Source organism: Bacillus rossius, chromosome 1, assembly GCF_032445375.1.
Source record: "Bacillus rossius redtenbacheri isolate Brsri chromosome 1, Brsri_v3, whole genome shotgun sequence".
Lineage (NCBI taxonomy): Eukaryota > Metazoa > Arthropoda > Insecta > Phasmatodea > Bacillidae > Bacillus > Bacillus rossius.
Window position 1 is genome coordinate 64897296 of NC_086330.1, and position 21584 is coordinate 64918879.

The 21584-nt window shown below is 34.0% G+C and overlaps 1 protein-coding gene and 1 long non-coding RNA gene across 2 annotated transcripts in view; one reads left to right on the forward strand and one right to left on the reverse strand.

The window, feature by feature from the left end:
• Window positions 1–21584, reverse strand: part of LOC134536927 (limbic system-associated membrane protein-like) — a 1114650-nt gene that overhangs the window by 237670 nt on the left and 855396 nt on the right. The window lies entirely within an intron of this gene.
• On the forward strand, window positions 13496–17799 carry LOC134529118 (uncharacterized). The gene is made up of 2 exons (XR_010074466.1): window positions 13496–13548; window positions 15788–17799. It is a non-coding gene; the product is annotated as an uncharacterized LOC134529118 (long non-coding RNA).

Here is a 21584-nt window from a genome sequence, read left to right on the forward strand (position 1 = left end):
TTTAAACTTTCGAAATTTTGGGGGTTTAACCACCTGGGGGGGAAGGGGGGTGATGTTGAAGACCCTTAATGGCTCGGAAACACTCCAAATCGAAAGAAATATAAAGGAATATAAGAATGTAAGCATTTACTGTACTCCTATCTACCATAACAAAAATATTGACAAATAGAAAGCTTATTACCTACCTATGAATAATTTTCTAAATAAATAAATAAATAACTCTATGTTTAACAATTTACGTACATACATAATATTAAACTTCAAACTATACACACCAAAAAAAAAATTAAGGATGTTTTTGAAAATATTTTTTATTTGTCATAATGTTTAAAACATTTGTAGGATTTGTTTATATGTAAAACTGTGGTGGCAATATTCCGCTTATCCAAAGGAGTATAGAAATTAATAGAGATATCACTCCCTGTACACACCACAAAACTTTGAATTAAGTAAAAAAAAAAAAACATAGTCCAAAATGAAACAAAAAGTATAAATAACAACTAATTTGACAAAAAAAATTATACAACTGGAATGACAATGTTAACATCCGCCTGAAATTTAATAGAAGTAGGTAGGTAAGAATATATATAAGAAATTAAATGAAATTAAAACATACATAAATAAAATTATCTCACACTCAACCAAACATAATGTTTAATATGAAATAAAGGAAGATGGCAATTACACGTAACTATTCTAATTAATAAAAAAAAACAACTTTCCTGAAATAGTAAAATTCAAATTTTTCAACAATATATTACATAATTGATAAATATTTCTGGTCTTCGGTCTCAGCAGCCCTAAGACTCTTGACGCTCAGCAGATAAATTATAAACAGTAAACCAAACTCCTTGTAAATAAGTAGGTACTGTAAAAAAATAACAATATTGACAAATAGAATGAATAAATTTCGAAGAAATTTATAAGTTTAAGAATTTATGTACCTACATAATATTAAACTTGAAACTATCCACACAATAAAAACCTAAGAATGTAGTGAAACTAATTTTTTTTATTTGTCATAATACTTAAAATACGTATGTTTCCAAAATGAAACAAAGTATAAATAATGACCAATTTGACAAAAAAAAAATTGTACAACTCGAATTACATTGAAAACATACACGTGAAATTTAAAAGAATTATGAGTGCCCTAGGTAGGAAGAAAAAATATATATAGAAGAAATTAAATTTAAAAAATGGGTGCGTGTACTTAGGTACGCGCATGAGAATTTATACTTCTTTGGCATCATTAAAAAATAGTTTTTAATTGCATGCAAAAATATTGCGTGGAGTCCCTCCGCGTGGAAGAAGTGAAACTTCGTAATGTGGAAATGAAAATAGGAAGGGGTAGAAATTGATTTTTAGTGAAATCATATTGTATCAAATCAAACTAAAAAAATAAAGAAAATAAATTTGTAACGATTCATAGATTGATCTTCAGAGAGAGAGAGAGAGAGAGAGAGAGAGAGAGAGAGACCTATTGAATGTCTATAAAACTAACTTTTTTATGAGAGCAGATTTTCATGAAATAAATCAGGAAATCATTCAACGATAAAAGCTGTTTATTTAATTAAGCAGACGGGTTCGCCCAATTAGAAAATTGACGCGGCGAGACCTCGTGGACATAGAGAAATGACACACACTCACTATTAATGTGTCTATGAAACATGATTTCTTCTGCAATTTAAATTGTAATATACAAAAACGGTATTGAAAATTGAAACAAATATGGCGACACTACAAACTGTAAAGATCTTTTTTTTTCTTTCTCTCTACTTAGTTCCTTACTACGTAACGTAATTGATTGAAAGCTATTGCTCGGCAGACATAGAGGAATGACACTAACAGTTTGTATATCTATGACACACATTACATAAAATTAAGATATATTTTTTTTAACTTGTTTAAAATTTATTTTTTTAGACAAAATATAGCCTATGTCCATCCCCAGGATATAATCTATCTCCTTGCCATATTTCATTACGATCCGTTCAGCCGTTCAGCCGGGAAATGGTAACAAACAGACAGACAGACAGAGTTACTTTCGCATTTATAATATTAGTAAGGATACTTTTAAAAAAATATCCCAACCTGAACCAAATTTTATGGTTTTTTTAACTCCCAGATGTCTTCAATAAGTTTTTCCACACAACATGGACCCCACCTCACTTTCACTTGGAGGTCCGTCGTATTTAGAACGATGCATATTTAGGGAATTTAAGTGGAAGTGGCCTCCTAGCTTCCCACGCTTTAAACCTGCAGATTTTTTTCCCTTGAAGATCCCTACAAAATGGGTGTTTCAATCACTTGAGCTTGATAACTTTTAAGATCTGAGCCATTAAAATGCTCAATCCGCCAACTGACTAACGAGAGACCAGTCGTAAAGGCATTATAACATGTACAATCAATTTGATTGTTTAATAAACTATCTCTATGCAAAAAACAATTTTGATCTGTTGCTCCGTTGCTGCATGAAAGAAGGCAAACCAACAAATCAACGAACATACTTTGAAATTTATAATTTTATGTAGAATACGTATTTAGAATATCCTTCTTAAGGGGAAGAAATAGGAAGTGAACGTCGCCATTTTGGATTCAAAAACTGTTTAGACCATAACCTAATAGTTTTCTATAATTTTATTTGTCTTTGTAAAAGTGAATAGTTTATTGATTATAAGGCTTGGGAACACACATAAAATGAGTCACCGTACCGAGCGTACTGTTCATTACAAGTTAGTATCGACCGGCTGCTACAAATATTTCACACTGAAATTTATTGGTATTTAGTAATAGAATTTTTTTTAGAAATAACTACAGCTGTGATGATGCTGTTAAAACCACTATGTCATATCCTTGTAAATCTGTAATAAGTTATCAATGTTTACAAAGGTTAGTTTTCATGTGAAATAACAAAACATCTTTAAGGTAGATATTTATACTGTTGGAATCAATAGGCTGTCTTTTAGGTTCTACCCATCACTCGCTAAAATATTCTACACATATATATTAAATACCTCTGTTGTAAATAGTGATCAGCTAAGTTTAAAAAAAGTCTTAAATGCTGATAGTGAGCCCTATATGTATGCACACATACATATTATTATGTTTAAATTTTAAGTCTTTTTTAAAAAATATACAACAAAGTAGTTATTGGCGTTTGTCTGTTAGCTTACGACTTCTTAACTACACAAGGTATTTGGATTCTGTTTTCACCATCATTTTGAGAATTTATTCCGAAATTTTAATATGTTCGGAACATTAACATTAAAAAAAATATATAAAAATTTGATATTTTGAAATAAGTCGTAAAAGGACGTTTGTAAGGCGCTTACATGGCTTACGATGACTCATACATGACTGATGTCAAATTACTGTACTAAAAAATGTGGTCTTAAAAATACATACGGAAAAGTTGGAGATAGCCGATGTCTAACATCTAAGGATGACTCATTTAAAAAATTTTAAAAGATAAACTTTTTTTTGTGCAGTGCGTGTTAGTATGTATATATATTTTTTTAAAGTACTGGATGAGTACTTGATAATTATAAGTACTAACTTATCCTATTCCATTGACGCCACATTAATATATCGCACCCATGCGAAGCCGGGGTGGGTAGCCAGTTTGAAATAAAAAAATTCTTGAAAATGTATAAAGGACAAAGCTGCATAAATTTATGTTCTTGCTGGTTTCCTAGACACAATTGAAAAGAATGTTGGTAACCGCTATTTACATCGGTGTTCAACTGGGAGCCTCTGTTGCTGTGAACCGTGGGTTACGCGAAGAGAACCTAGGCACGAGGAACGAGGCCCAAGGCACGAGGCACGAGGCAAGAGGCAAGAGGCAAGAGGCAAGAGGCAAGAGGCAAGAAGCACGTGGCACGTGACACGAGGCAAGAGTCACGTGACACGAGGCTGGAGTCACGAGCTACGAGCCACGAGGCTAGAGTCACGATAAAGGAGGCTAGAGTCACGATAAAGGAGGCTAGAGTCACGATAAAGGAGGCTAGAGTCACGATAAAGGAGGCTAGAGTCAATAGAAACGAGGCTAGAGTAACGAGTCACGAGGCTAGAAACATGAGGCACGAGGCTAGAGTAACGAGGCAATAGTCACAGACTAGAGTCACGAGGCTAGAGTCATGGGACTAAAGCTACGAAGCTAGAGTAACGAGACTAGAGTCACGAGGCTATCACGAGTTTTTCACGTGCCTTTCGTCAGTCGCCGCCGGCGTCCACGGGTTACAGCCGCGAAGATATGGTGAACTCGCGACGACGCACACACGAGTCGCCGGCAACTGTAGCTCCCGGCGCCGCGGCAGAAGGAAAGTGTCGCTCTGTTTAGTTGTTTGAAGAAGGGGGGGGGGGGGGGAGTTTCAGAACAAAAGGAACGCGCGGCCTCGCCGTAATTAGATGTCCGCAGCAAACGTCGTGCCGTTAAAAGGATGGAAAAAACGCTGTGTGAGATTCCTGACAATGTGACAAGCTGGGAGTTCCATTTCTTGGACGCGATACTTGACACGTGTCAGGATATTTCCCAACAGTTTTGGACACTAACAAATTTTAATTTTATAAAATCTTACATATTATAAAATTTGTCACGACAATCACGTAGACTTGTATGATAAATATTTTTAATATTTTATTTGAGCTGATAGGTCAAATTTGGTAATATTTTCAAAGCTTTAAATCACAATTTGTTTAATGAAATTGATGTTTGGCATATATACTAATAACAAAACTGTCCAAGAAAAAAGTCTGTACGTTGGCTAAAATGATGAAAAAACTGTTGGAAGTAGCCATTTACGTTTTTAAGAATTCAAAAATATAGTTTTTAAAATTTTTGTCTATTTGTCTGTTTGTTCGAACATTAATCGTAAACTAATAGACGGATTTTTATGACCTTCATTTTGTTCAAAAGTTTTTTTGGCTAAATTTATAACTGGGTTATATATTATTACAGAATTTCACCCCTGAGGTGGTGAAAAGGTGTAAATATTGTTTTAAGATAATTCAATATATCTCTAAAACTAATCAAGCTAAAGGAAAGGTGTTCGGAACCAATAATAACATACGAAATATTCCAAACAAAATATTTTAAATTTGGCGAATATGAACCCCTACCTTAAAAAAAATTAAAAAATAAATAATAAATTCTCCGAATTCAATTCAGATTTATAAATGATATTGGGTAATAACAAAAAACGTATACAAACAACCAAAATTTTTATACTTTGTGAAATTCAACCCCTAAAAGTTGATAAACGAGGAGATATGTTTTTAAGATTAATTATTATATCTCCCAATTTAATTAAGCTTAATAAATGAATTTGGGTACCAATAATAGACATACGAAAACTACCAACCACAATTTTTATATTTTGTAAAGTGCCACCGTTTCAGTGTGATAAAAGGGTAATTATGTTTATAAGAATAATAGATATATCTCCGAATTTAATAAAGCTTAATAAATGATACTGGGTAACAATAATAAACATACAAGAAATACCAACCACAATTTTTATATTTTACGAAATTCAACGCCTAAGGGGCAAAAAAGAGTTGAGTACGCTTTTAACATTAATAATTTTCTCTCTTAATTTGATACGGTAATATCCGTTAACAAATAAAAAATATCATCCTTTTTTCTTAATAGTGCAGATGTGAATTCAAAAATAGTTAAATCGAACTTTTTATTATATTAAGTTTAAATTTATCTTGTAATTTAATATTTTATTTTTTGATTAATATTAACTCCTGTTACAACATAAGATGCGATTTTAAGAACTTGTGTGGGTCTTAAGGGCTGAATATTAACCTGTAATTTTTTTTTAATTGTTCAACGCAATAGTTTGCATTCAACGACTTAAAGCTGCGGTAAAATTTTGACAATCGAGCAACACTAGTTTAAAGGACTATTCACAGCGATTTAAATGTTGCGATTCCAACTGTAGTGACATGTCATGCCAAGAAGGTTGTTAAGCATCTTGAAGGTATTTTATTCGTTTTGTGAAATCTATCAAGGACTTGTTCTGTAATGGACTCACTGTAATTCCATTTGTTACATCGTTCACCAGCGCAGATTATTATTTTCGCCTAGTTTTTTTTTTGCACCGAAGTGACAGTGTTTTCAAAATATTAAAAACCCTCATTTAAATGCAGAATTTTAATAAATTACGATTTTCATCATAGGTGAGTTTACAGTATTTTTAGATACTCAGATGAAATGAATCTGAGCGAATAGACTGTTAATTGGCATTTTTAGCACTTAACAAATTCATCAAGTTACGCGGAGCTTGGACTTGAATTGGAAAGCAAGTTTTTTTAGTTTACTGCGTTTACAAATAGTGTAAAGTTTCTTGTTTATTTATGCAGAAATTAATAGTATAATAAATTGTATATAACATGCTTCTTTTGTTACTTTAGGTACTTTATTTGTTCTTTTGTTCACTGTTAATTATTGTTGACCCTATTTGGTTAAATATAGAGAAAAATGAAAATCACTTGAAACAGTTATTTGTTGTTATCTATATCAATTGAAAGGATCACATCTTTCTGCCATATTTTGACGAGTGTCCAAAAAGATGGTCATTAGCCTGAAATATTGAGATAAATATTACTAGTCACTTCCTATCCTCCCGCAAGGGTTAGCGCCCGAGGCGCCGATCCGGAAGTGACAGTAACTTGTCATAAGCAGCAAGTTTACTGCTGTCTGTGTAGTTAACTTGGGCCCTTTATTTTTGTAATTTTTTAGGTGGAGTTATTTTTTATCAATGACTATAATCACAAGCAATAACGATTGAGAAGGTATTTAAATAAATTTATATTATTAAGAGTACAAGTCTTCGGAAGCTGATATAAACTAACCAATATATTGACATGAATAATAGCGTGCATACTGTACAACCATCTCGATTGTACTAACGGTGATTAATTTGGACTTTGTTTGGCACATTCTAAAAAATAATCTGTTTGTTCCAAAATTTCAGAATATTTTGCCAATCGTGTATGCATCACTTGTATGCTTAATAAAAACATGACTCTGTCATGACGTAATGATTTTTAAAATTTTGAATAATTGTCATATAACTCGCAATTGTCAATTGTTATAAAAAGGCCCCTGCTTTTAATAAGTTTAATAATTTTCTTTACAAAGACACTGCAAGCACGCTATGTTTCAAAACATTAAGGTGAGTAAACAAATCAATTACTGAATTAATTTCAAAGTATGCCATGTTCAGATATTATTGGTTTTGGTTTTAAAGTCTCTCCAATAACAAAATATAATTCATGAAAAGTAAGGAAGTAATCTCAACAAGGTGTAATGAAGTACTTTCAAAAATATTTTGTATTATTTTTGAAACACTTTGATCGTGATTTTTGGACAAGAAATTTATCAAAATTCTCCAAAAAAGGAATGAAACGTTTTACCATATAGCAAATTCGATTGTTCTCCGAAGTAAAGATTTATCTGGCTGTGTTTCCGGTGTATTATCAATAAAATTCTTTTTTATGAAACAGATGTAAAATTTTAAGTTTTTCAAAAGTTTTAGCCAATAATAACCATTTACAAACCTTTACTAAAAACAGCAAGAGATAGTGTTCTCTAATGAAAACTTAGAACGACAAGAAACTGTTAACATACAGTGCTGGAATGGTAAAAATTGCATAAGGGTACGTAGACCATACACACTTCTTTGGACAACAGTAAAGTTCGAGACAGGTAAGCCTATTTAGTAAACGAATATGTACCTACCAAGTTACTTGATCCGTTTCTTCAGCTAAGCCAGTATGCTAATAAATATTTTTAGTTTAGTGGAAGGATGCATGGTGTGACGTCGTTACACTGAAATGAACTTTTTGTAATAAAATACAAATTTTTAAAATTCACAATACTACGTATTTGACGATTTCATTAAAAGAAGTAAAAAATAAACAGGATAGCAAGTTTTCTACGAAATGAATTCCGCGGGTCTATTTAAGGGAAAGAAGAAGTAAGTTAAATGTAGTTAGTGCATATGAATGGCATATCGAATATTGCTTAAAACTGAAGATGGAATGTGTAAGGTCTACGTATTGCCAAATAAATCATCCGCGATTTAGGTAATAAAACATCTGCGAGTGTGAGCTTAATATCTTCCAGGACAAAAAACCAACCCATATAGATATTTTTTGTTATTTTATGTTAAAACAGTATATAAATTATACATAAATAATCAGTTTTATAAAAAAACATTATAAAAAGTAGATTTCCCATTTGTTTGTTTGTTTCTTATACAAATCTACAGTTTTACTACGATATCGATGAAATTTACTACACTTACCTTCGAAACACGAGAAAGGTCACTGTTTTCATGACGTTTTGAGAATACTACCCGCTGGAGCAGAATGTTGATGCTTCTTGATGAAATTTCACTATTGCATTTTTGATGCTTTTTAAGCATTCATGGCAACGACTATGTCATTCCTGATGCGTTCTGCGTCTCCATGGCGACGAACACTGTTATGTTTGATTTTTTTTTTTTTCATTTGAGGCGCGGCAGTGGCGTACCCACGAGGAGGGTCATGTATTATGAGCAGTGCGAGAGTGTTCTGCCTGTAGACTGCCGTAGCGGAACACGGGTACTTCAGCTAGTGTGTGTGTATATAATTATGTAGCTTTCAGAACACTTGAAATTTGTTTACTTTTCCTGTGTAATACCTCTAACACTATTCCCAACCTATTTTTGTTTACCTTGGGTCAATGTTGTTTTTCTGTTTCTTTTCACGCGTCGGTGTTTCGCAGGAGCGAGCTCGAGGATGGCTACGGTAGACGACGTGGCCAAGAACCTGTCTCCTTGAGCCTGCTGCCAACCACCTCCTTGCGCCATTCCTGCCTATCCCCCTTTTGCCGAGGTGTTTGCACTTCTCTCCTGAATGCCGCCTCTTCCGCAGCCTGGCATATATTATCCGTATCGTTTTTTTTTATCATCCCTTCGTCGGCAACCCGCGAAGCAACTTTACATCGCGGTTTTGCTGTCATCTATGACCGCAGGGAAAATTTCTTTTCATTGAAATGGAGTCAGGTATCCGAATAAGACACCTTCGTGATTTTTTTTTTGTTATACTTATTCAGGCACGTTCAAACTGATTTGGCTTGAGCTTGGAGTTTTGATTTGGGTTTTACTGTGCTCATTTGCCAAACTTCCATGAGTTATTCAGCGGAAATCTTAATGATAAATGTGCACGCCTAGTCTCTTCATACTCAGAATTCCCAATTTTATACCCTAACATTATTATATTATTAAATATGTTGATCTGGGTTGTAAATAACGCCCTAAAATCCATTCTTGCACTTTAATTGATAGATTATCCTTACAAACAAGTTTTTAAAAGTTACACATTCTGCTGTTGTAAGTGCGTAGGTTCAAAAATTCAGTAAAAAATTCCATAAATCATAATTTCCTTGCTTGCCTAGGTTTTAAAATATTCATTTTAATAATATTTATAATTATTATTCATTATATAAAAAAATGAAATGATTTTTTTTTGTTTTTACTTTTAGCCGTGTTTACTGAATGAAAAGTACTAATATTAAATTGAATATACCACAAATTAAATTATCATTAAATATAACAAAAAAAAATACTTGTTATTTTCTTTTGTTTATATCCATCCGGTGACAAAATACTTATTTGTATATATGTTAAATAAAAAAATAAAAAAAAATTTAGCTGGACTGTTTTGGACTATTAACGACTCGCGTGTTTTTAAAAGCATAATTCTTTATGAATACGAAATTTTATGTAACATGCATTTTTAAAGGCTCACAAAAAATTAGCTATAAATAATCGATGTAGCTTGGTTAATTATTAACGACAGACCTGAGTGCTTTTTGAACATTCTGAAATAATGTAGGCATCCACAACGCTCTTTTAGAGTATGGAACTGTGTATTCGTTTAATTTAACGCTTCTAGACATTTTGATATCTAACCAAAGCATCAGGCTGTAGGGATGATGTAAGACGTGCGATTGCTTGCTGGCCTCACGTGATGTTTATTAAGTTTCTATCTCTAATGAAAACCACGTGACTTCAAATTTTTTCTTTAAAATATATAAATTATTTAATTTCTATTATTCTGAATAAAATAAATTATTAATTAATTAAAATATTCAACCAGCTCTAACGAAGTAACTTATATTCCTATTGTGTTTTCAGCGGAAGCTTTTATTAAACAATTTTGCTTTTCAAAATCCGCGTTTTTATCATTATGTTATGTTAATTCACTTTATAGTTCATAATATTAATTCATGTTAAATATTTAGTTGATTTACAAAGTGATAGGTATGGTGTTTTAAGATATTTTAAGGCGAAGATATTTTTTCAACCCTAGCATAAATTCAGATTAGGAAAACATTTAATATATAGTTTTGAATTATCCGTTATTATGAAACCTTTGTCGTAAAAAAAAATCTTTATTTTCAGGACATGGTTATTAATGAATAAATAATATTATTTCCTTGAAAACTGAAAAATCATATTTCCACGATTTTGGGAAAACTATATTTTTAATATAATTGTGATTATATACATTAAAATTTATTACTTTTCTACAAAGACCACCAACCAAAGTTTAATTTACAAAAATTTCATTTCACGATTTCATGATCTTAATTCAAGCTAGTAATAGGTGGAAGTTAAAAGTATCATTAAGATTGAAAAACCATTGTACTGGACCGGTAGCAAGGGCAGAAAGCTTTGAGATCCGAACGGCGCGCCTACTTGCAGAGAGCTAGGGCCTGACGGAGAGATGCTCCCTCCACTTTTTCCCCTCCAGTTTGTTGCGACTCCTCTTAGGCGTGGACTGAAAAAATCTTCAGCGCATGCGCAAAGGTGTTACAGTTTCGCTCTGAGGCTACAGCAAGTTCCCAACTTCTTCTGCGTCGGGCTCTTGGAGGGACAGCGTGTGCATTGACATCGTGGTTTGCGTGCGGCGTTATGCGCGAGGGCTGTGTGCTTCGGTGTTAGGCGACCTGTCAGTTTGCAAAGTCGTGTAATTTCTTGTTTTGGCACCACCCTGATGGATGTTTGCTTCTTGTAAGCTTGGGTGACTTTGGAAAAGTCTCACCGGAGTTTGGCTCTTCCAACCAGTTTGGTCTTGAGTCATATCTGCATAGAAAGAAGCTCATGTCTGGTATCTTTTGCCATAAAGCATGTGTCATTTGACGAGGAGTAATACATAGAGTGAGGTTTCCAGTTTGCGTTCTAATCTACATAATTTTGTGAATTTGGCAAGGTGGATTTTGTCTTGGTACTTGCATAGTATTGCTTGCGGGGTTTAATGATGTAGTGGGCCGCGTTGAACTGCAGAGTTCATAATCGCGCAAGGTGTGTTTTGAGCAATCGCACGGGAGCGGAACTCAATGTTGCACGCTGAGACCACTTGCTGTCGTTCACGTTTTTTGTTGTTGTTGTAAAGTAACGATTTTTTAAAGAACTATTTCCTTATTTTGAAACAGCTAAGCCGTTTTAAGAAAAGATAGGACTACCTCAAATGCTTCAGATGCATGTTCGTGTCAGAGTAATTTATTGTAAATGAATGCTCGTTCTCTGAGCATGATAAAGTTCAGAAAGAGTTATAATGTCGCGGGTTGAAATTTTGCAGGGTTGTTGAAATCAAATTTAGGGACTTTACTGACGGGACTCTGGGCTGGCTGCTCTGTTCACTCGTCAGCGCAAGTGGCGTGACCATGTAATTGGGGCACGGGGCCGGCGCGGCGCGCTGCGGGCTTGCAGAATTTTGTTTGTTTGTTTGGCCGCGCGCTGGCGCAGCCACGGGCCGCAGTTACTGGGGCGCGCTGTCGTAACAAGCCGCGCGGTGTGGCCTGCACATCGGGGTAGAGGGGGGGTAGTCTTCCCAGATGTTCTAGTTAGTTGTTTAGTAAATTTGACTTCAATAACGAGCTTTTGTTATGCTAGGCGCGGCAGGGCGCGCGAATTTAAGCGCAAGTGATTGGTGACTCGGGGCTCACTCAGGCGGAGGCTATGCGTCTCACCTGTGGTCACGAGTTGTTAGTTCGTTCGTGATGTAGGAATTCAAGCTTTCGGGCGGAAGCTATGGCCGACGCCAGAGGCCACGAGTCGTTTAATTTAAGTTAGGTCATAATGTAGTCATCTTCAAGCTTTCGGGCGGAGGCAATGGCCTTCGTCACTAGTCGTTTAGTTATAATTTTTAAAATGTAATGTTCGTTCGGATTTTAAGGGCAGGAGAGGCCCCTACGTTAGTTTTAAGTAATCGATCAAGAAAGGCTTTTCGGAAAATGTGAGTATGGACTTATCTTTGTTTTAATTTTAAGTATTAATTATGATTTGAGGTATTCGGAAGGACTAGGGAAGTGTTTAGTGAAGTTCTCTCATTCTCTCTCTTGTAAGGTCGTTCAATCGTTAAGGAAGTAAAGAGATTATTGTTTTAAATTGTAATCCCGCTATTTAAATGTTCTTTAAAATGATGTTGAGTATTTGACTTTAAGAATAAAATAATTTTAATTAAGTATTATGTTATTTTGCAAAATCTCCTTAGTTCAGCTCTCACCAGACATCCTGTACGGGATGACGAACCTATGATCCTAGGTACAGTAAAGTATTTTATGAAGTTAAGACTAGTTGATGCCAAGCGAGTTGTTTCTATGTAAAGAGCTACGATTCTCTCCCCCCTCTGAAAGTGAGACGTGACAGAAATGGTGGAGGCGCCGGGTAGGTTCTATTTCTGGAGAGAGAGAGAGGTAGATTTTTATGTTTATTATTAAGTTAGTTTCAGCTTCTGATAGCAGGTTATTAAGAGTTTACTTGAGGAGAGGATTACGGAATTTAATCTAAGTGGAGGAAGTCTTTGAGATTTTTTTTTGACGTAATAGATGTTTCTTTGAGTATACTTGTAAGGATAAAGTTTATAGTGATAAGTTGTTTTAAGTCGTTGAGTTTATCAGGGATTTTTACGTGAGGAGAATACGTTATAATTTAAATGCTTATTAGAGATAATGCAAGTGGTTTAATTTAATTGAAGTTCATTTTAAGATTGTAGGTTAAGAGAATTATAATTTAAAATAAAGTTTTTTGTCGTAAATAGGAATTATTTTCAAGAGAAGTTTGTTTTGTTTTCGTGCGCGTAGGAGACGAGACGTACGAATTAAATCAGTCGAGGGAAGGATAAACGTTAGAAAGGAATTAAAGAGAAAACGAGAGTTTATGTAAAAGAGAGTTATAGAATTTATAGTGATGTTTTGTTTTAATTAGAAAAATGTTGAGAGTTGTTTCAGAACGACACGTCAGTGGACGTGGCAGAATGAACACGTGACGGGGAGGTGCTGAGACCTAGCGGAGAACGGAGGAACCGCAAGCGAGGGTTGGCGCACCTGATGGAATTCGGTGACGTCACGAGCACGTACAGAGACGTGGACGGCCGTGACCTTGTTTTGATCAGCTGTACGGTAACTTAGCGATAAGAAAATAGACTATTGGTTAAATAAATTTAAATTTAAGTGTGTTTTAGAAGAAGAGGAACTTTCAGTATGTAAGTAATTTAATTTAAGAAGTGTATGATGTATAGGCTAGAAGCGTTTCGTTGTAAGTTGTTTATGTTTTTGTTAGTTAAATTCTACCTCGGTTTTAAAAATATTTTTTTGGGATTTGTAAACATTATTAAGGAGGTACACTATAAAATCGATAAGCATTGAGAAAAGTGGGAAGGATAGTTTTTGTGTGTAGAGGGAATTTACTCCAAGGGAACAGAGAGACAAAATTAATGTTTTCTTTAGGGCGAGAAACCCTAAGGTGAGGTGTTGTGTCCCTGGGAAGTAGGGATTGTAGAGCAGACCCATAGAAGATGGGCTGACTACGGAATTAAGGGTCAGGAGAATCCTGAGAGTTGTGAGTAGTTTGGGGCAGGAGTTCCCCATGGTAGTACCGAAGTGGCTATCCTGTATGGGATAGGGTACCATTTCAATGAAGTTTGTTGGTGGGGTTAGAATCCCTTGTTGTGTAGTGGGCCTATAGCAGATAGGCACTACAGTGAAATTTTTGGTTATTTTGTGAGGTAAATTCCCTGGAGGTTAAGTAAGATTGGATTCAGTTAGGAAGGAGGGAAATGAGAAACATTGCTGTAGAGAGTTAGTGTACTTGCCTAATGTGAAATTGAATTTTACTAAATTAATTTAGGAGAAAGTTTTGTTCGGTAAATAAATAATAATGGAAGATAGCTAGATAATTAATTAATTTTTTTTGAGTAAGGTGTTTTAAGTAATGAAATAAAATAAGGTGAAGTAATTTGAATAATTGGGGAGGAGTTTCTTTAAGAGTTTAGATAATTGTTTTTGAATTTATTGAGATATTCAGCCAGTGAAGTTTGAGTGTGAGAGATACAGTGAGATTTTAAGGAAATCGGTTGTTTATTAATTAGGACAAATGAGATTTTATGATTAAGAGTCAGTAAGCATAGTTAAAATTTACGACATGATATTTGTTGACAGTTTACAGTTATTAAGGAGAAAACAGAGTAATCTATTTATTTTTATTTTAATGGTTTGAAGATAAGATTATGAATTTTTTTTGGAAGTTTCTTTGGCATGTTGGAATAATTTTTTTTGATTTTTAGAATTTACAGAGAAAATTTAATTGATTTACATTAGTTTGAAAGTATGGAGGTTTAATGTTCGATTAGCCCTAACTTGATGGTCGGATCCCAAAAGAATGCCGTAAAACCGATAGCCAATTGAGAGGAATGCGGTAGGCGCTTGTGTAGAGAGGGGTTGTGGGAAAACTCCTTGGGACTGATGGCAGATCAGGGGCCCTAAATAGTGTGTGATGCTGTAAAACCAGTGCAGGGAAAGCCTGGTATGCTTAAATTTTTGGGCACAGGTTAGGTAAACCTGGGGTTCCATGGGATTTAGTCATGTTAGCTGCTGTGAGACATTAAGATTTCCAGGCTCCATAGTAAATTCAATGTAAATTTTTGTTTTCTTAAAATAATAAATTTGTTTTTAATTTATTTGAGATATTTGATTTGGAACAGTGAATACAGACCCCGAGGAATAAGAGTTGTCATGCTGTGAGAGGAGAAGGTGGTAGGCCTAAAAGGGTACAGGCACCACAGAGGTTATGTGCATTGCATAATTTAAATATAAGGAAACTTGAGAATTTGAAATTTTGTTGTTGGTTTGTACACCCATAAGAAGAGTATAGGCAGAATTTTTATTGTTATGAGATGTCTAATTTAATTGAAAAGAAGAAAGTTTAAAGATGCAAGGTAACATTATTATTGTAATAATTGAAAGAGATTAAGAGGTAGAGAGAAATAGGCAGTTTTTGTTTGTAAGTACTAAAGTTTACAAATAGAAATTTAGTAACTAAGAATGAATAATAAGTTAAGTCTAGTGTAAAAGTTTTTTTTAAGTTTGTTAAGTTAAGAGTCACAAGTAAATTTTTTTTTAGAGAGAATGTCTTTGATAGGAAGTATTAGAAACTTATGGGAATTTTAGGGTAACATAAATAATGTAGGTAATGAATAATAAATAGATGGTAGGTCTTAAGTTAGGATTAACATTTGAAGCAGAATTTAATTAAGAAGAAGGAAAATAAATAGGCCTAATGAAAAGAACAAAAAAGGATTTTATGGTAAAGCATTTTTTTAAGTAATAAACAATGAATAATAATGTTGTTTCAGGGTAATGTGTACTAATAATACAATTTTTTTTAGGACCAAAGAACAGGAATTATGTAATTTAAATTAACATGTATTTTTGAAACTGTTACAGATTCCTTAAGATGAGCTGAGCAGCAGTCCAGTTTACAAGATGACAAGAGTTCGAGAGACAAGATACAAGATCACTGAAACAAGAGCCAAGACTGAAGATTCAAGAGAAGAGAAAGCTGGCAGCCATGGACTTACAAGTGGAGATTAATAAGGTCATGTAAAGTTTTATTTTTTTATGGAAGACAGTAACTGGAGTTTTTTTGTTATAAACATTATTTACAGAACTTTTTAGGTTATAGTAATGTAATGGAACTAGTGAGTTGTGGTAGCTGTCAAAAAGAACTAATACCTTAAGTTTAATTTTTAAAGTTAATTTTCTTAATTTACAGAGGGATTAGTAGTTTTTTTTAAAACCTTATTTAGGTTGGAATTTAAATACAATAGCTTATTATAAATGTGTACGAACAGTTCAAGTTCACAGTACTGATAGGTAGGTCAGATGATCTTATTGATTTTGATGATTTGTTGTTTTGAGTTGATTTTTAAGTGTTGTGAATTAGACAATGAAATAGTTCTGAAAACTTAAATTATTTCAAGCTAAGAAATAGTAAATTTAATTGTAACTCAAAGGACACCAGAATTTAAATTTTTTTTTGAATTAGTAATGTTTGAAAATTTTATACTTTACAAGAAAGGTTATAAACAAACAGATCGGATGGAACAAGGATGCAGTAAATCACAATTTCATTTAGAATTATTGATTAGCTTTTGAGGTTATGAAGTAAAAGTAATTATAGTTTAAAAGTTTGAATAAAAAAATGGTTTTTTTTTAATTTGTTTGAAATAGAAAGTTTAAAAGTTAATTAGTCATGATCTAGGTGGGTGATGGGGTGGGAATTGGCCACTCTTTTTCCCTATAACCTCCCTAACATGGCCTTCTATTACAACTAATAGAAATAAAGAAGAAGAAAAATGAAGAATTATTAGTTAGAATGTTTCTTTCATGAAGATAACTGATGAACTTTTATTGTTTGGAAGAATAGAAGCAAGGTTAATCAGATATTTTTACTCAGAAGAAGAAGAAGAAGAAGATAAAGCAGTTTTATGACTCGACAAGCCAGAGATTGGTGTTTCCCCTCTGCGCTTCTATTGACTACGTTGTTTACTCTCATGGGTAGCTGGTTCGGCACCATGGAGAGAGATTGGTGGGCATTGTGGTTGCCCCCAGAAGAAAAGAAGAGTAGAAGAGGTTATGGGTGGGTCATGTGAAGTGACCTTCAACCCAGTTACTTCGTGGGGACTATTTGCTGTATAGAGAAGATCAAGACTCAAGAGTTAGGGAAAATCATTGGAGGTCATGTTTCCCTTCCTTAAGTTTTTCCTATCAAATTATTTGCCTGATTAGATTATGCTAAGGGTGGGATACTTTATGTTAGCAGTTGAATTAATTAATTTTATTTTTTTGTGTGTTTGCATCCTTGCCCATCGATTGCAGTTTAGTAGTTAGTTTTGTATTTGTCAGGCGTGATGGTAATGCCTGTTGATGATGTTTCAGAATTGTAATCTGTTCGTGATGAGGATGGCACAACTCCGAAGCAGATGTGGGGAGAAGTTGTGAGCTGCCCTGGAAGCCAGTCCAGTAGCTGTTGGAGTTGAGTGGTGTTTGCTGATGGCCAGCCCAGGGAGCTACTCTTCTCGACAACACTGACTTCGAGGAGTTGCACCAACCTTCACGAGATAAGAGTTTAATTAATTGAAACACTGTAAGGCCACTTAATTTTTTTTGAAGAACGAAAGAAGTATGGTAATAAACGGAAACTGAAAAAAAAAATAATAATAATTATCAAGAATTTGCACATTGTTTAACGAATACTGAGAAACTAAGAACAGTAATTTAATTTGTAAAGAGAGCTTCACTAACAGAACAATTTTTTTTAGAATTGAGAACTCGAGCCTCTGAAGGTTCCTGTGAGAACAAACCAGATAAAAGTTTTACATTTAATTTTATGAATACTTGTTGTTTTAAAATAAATCTTATGCAGAATTTAGATGTATGTTCAGACAGCAAGGAATTAAGAAAATTATTATTTTTGTGAAATGAGGAATTTATAGTTATGGTTTAATGGAAAAAGACAATTTGTAATTTTGAGGTAGCTCGATGGGGCTCGAGCTCTGTGAGGGGAGGGTTATGTCGCGGGTTGAAATTTTGCAGGGTTGTTGAAATCAAATTTAGGGACTTTACTGACGGGACTCTGGGCTGGCTGCTCTGTTCACTCGTCAGCGCAAGTGGCGTGACCATGTAATTGGGGCACGGGGCCGGCGCGGCGCGCTGCGGGCTTGCAGAATTTTGTTTGTTTGTTTGGCCGCGCGCTGGCGCAGCCACGGGCCGCAGTTACTGGGGCGCGCTGTCGTAACAAGCCGCGCGGTGTGGCCTGCACATCGGGGTAGAGGGGGGGTAGTCTTCCCAGATGTTCTAGTTAGTTGTTTAGTAAATTTGACTTCAATAACGAGCTTTTGTTATGCTAGGCGCGGCAGGGCGCGCGAATTTAAGCGCAAGTGATTGGTGACTCGGGGCTCACTCAGGCGGAGGCTATGCGTCTCACCTGTGGTCACGAGTTGTTAGTTCGTTCGTGATGTAGGAATTCAAGCTTTCGGGCGGAAGCTATGGCCGACGCCAGAGGCCACGAGTCGTTTAATTTAAGTTAGGTCATAATGTAGTCATCTTCAAGCTTTCGGGCGGAGGCAATGGCCTTCGTCACTAGTCGTTTAGTTATAATTTTTAAAATGTAATGTTCGTTCGGATTTTAAGGGCAGGAGAGGCCCCTACGTTAGTTTTAAGTAATCGATCAAGAAAGGCTTTTCGGAAAATGTGAGTATGGACTTATCTTTGTTTTAATTTTAAGTATTAATTATGATTTGAGGTATTCGGAAGGACTAGGGAAGTGTTTAGTGAAGTTCTCTCATTCTCTCTCTTGTAAGGTCGTTCAATCGTTAAGGAAGTAAAGAGATTATTGTTTTAAATTGTAATCCCGCTATTTAAATGTTCTTTAAAATGATGTTGAGTATTTGACTTTAAGAATAAAATAATTTTAATTAAGTATTATGTTATTTTGCAAAATCTCCTTAGTTCAGCTCTCACCAGACATCCTGTACGGGATGACGAACCTATGATCCTAGGTACAGTAAAGTATTTTATGAAGTTAAGACTAGTTGATGCCAAGCGAGTTGTTTCTATGTAAAGAGCTACGATTCTCTCCCCCCTCTGAAAGTGAGACGTGACAATAAGTTAAAGTTAGAGTAGTAATAAGTATGTCAGTTCAGCATACGTTTTCCTAATAAAGATGGGTGACAGTTTGCAAACACGTCTATTGCCTAAGAGCTGTTAATTTTTAAAGAGAATTTCCCCTTATGTTTTTGTGTTCTCGTTTAGTAATGAAAAAAATTCAGGATACTGCTTTGATATGAGTGCAAATTAAAGTAAACTAATTTGTAAAGAAAACATTTGATGAAATGCTACATTGATCATTTTTTTTATTTCCAAACAATTTTCTGTGCTATTTATCGTATTAAAAAATTAATTTATAATATTTTAACGGCTATGATTAATTTTTTTTTGGTAGTGAGCCAGCCACAAAGAAAGTGGTGCTATAAAATCTTTATTTTTATTTTTTTACACATGTCATGACATCGAATGGTTATGGATTATTTTCTATTTTTTTTGCGACTTCATCTTTTTTTGTTCGTTTTCGTGGTTTCTCTTTGACATGCAGTGTAAACCAGCTATGACGTATGCAAAAGAGAGGTTTTTCAATATTCCCTATTGAACGGATCAAAGAACCTATAAAAAGGTTGTGGGAACATTTCTCCGTCGAGATTCAAGTCGCACTTCCTTGTCACCTCAAGGGAATAGTGTAACTGGCGATTAACGCCAAACGCTTGGCCATACTGTGAGTAAGTAAACATAAATTAATTTAAAATATTCGTTGGTAGCTTGTGATTTATACAAATTTATAACACGCAGTAATAATACTCTGGTAAATAAATGTGTCCGTGTACTTATGTACACGCGTTAGAAGTTTACTTACTTGGTGTCATGAAAAACTAAATTTTTATTTTGCGTGCAAATAATTAATACAAATAAATAATATACTGAATGAAATGTTATTATAAAACAGACGGTAAAGTTTAAATTCAATCCAATTACATTTTTTAAATAAATACTCATTATTCAATATAAGTATGAACACGTCTATACAATTAATGATTTAATTTATTAAAATGAACGGTATAAATGTTAATAGATTATGAAAATAAAAAACCTGAATATGTATTTTAATAAATAAATGTTAAATTTTAATTTAACAATGTCAAAATTTAAAATACAAAACCTACTAATATTATAAAATAGAAAGTTTGTGTGTATGTTTGTTACTCCTTGACGCCCAAACCGCTGAACGGTTTTAGATGAGATTTACCATAATAAAGCTAGCTCATAACCTGAATTAACACACAGGCCACATGTTACTGTGAAATTCCATCCCTAATGGAGTGAAATCGGTGTGAATTAATTTTAATAACAGAAAATAATAGCCCATAGACATACAAACAGTGAGTATCTAACATTTCTCTATGTCAGTCCCACTGTCATACACATACATAGTAAGGTCAAACAACTTCCTATCCTCCTTGGTGAGACCTGTCCGCTTAGTGGAGCTCTCGACGGCTAGCGAACTAACGGCGCTAAAAACAGTTCAGTTTTGAACTTTGGCAATAGATGGCGTTGTCTTGAATTTAAACGCGCTATCGTATGGGGCGTCCATCACGTCTTGAATTTTCATTCGTTTGTCCCGTATGCGTTCCTATACCATTCATGAGATTGCGATGAAATTTTGGTGAGTTATTATGCGCATGTCAACGAATGTTTCTGAGTTAGCACAACTATTTGACAAAAGGTGGCACACGAATCGTTTCAACAAATATATTTAATATAGTTTACATTAAAGAGTTGAAATGAATTAAATGGAAACAGCGATAATTAACAGAACTAAATGGAATAAAATACAAACAGTGACATTTCAGTTCGTGTGTGATATAAACAAGAGGTAACCCGAGAGTCGTTTCAAAAAATGTGTTTATTTCATATTCTATAGTAGTGGCAGTTCGTCTGTTTTCGTTGTATGAGTGCGCACGTATGACACAATTAAATTGAATTAAATATAAAATAAAGGCAGAAATATATAGAGTGATAGATACACAGTGAGATAGAGTGAGTCAGAAAGATAGTGAGAGTTAGCGCGAGGTACAGAGAACGAAACGGAGTTAGATAAAGAGATATATAGACATAAAGAGCTATATAGAGGCATATATAGAGACGTACAAAGAGAAATATATATTTAGGAGAGATATAGTGAGAGATATAGATTATTAATGTAGAGATAGAGAGATAAATAGAGAGATAAATAGATATATAGATGTATATATAAAGAGAGATATAGACAGATATATATTTAGAGAGATAGAGAGATGCTTTGTTTTAGTGTACGTACTTAAAACAAATTAGAAAACAAAATTTAATGAGGCATTGCAACGCATGCCGAGCATTAATAAGATAATTAAATCTTTTCAACATTAAAAATATTTAATTTTTACAATTTTTACACTTTTTTCTATTTTTTTTGATTACATAAAGACATTCCATTTTTATATATATAGAGGTAAATAACTATACACTTGCAGAACAATGTCTGCCAGTTATATAAATTGAAATATAATTTTTTTGCACATTGATATCCTTATTAAGAAAATAATTACTGTCTACATCTGATTTCGAAATAATTCCCCTTCACCCTGTGTTCATC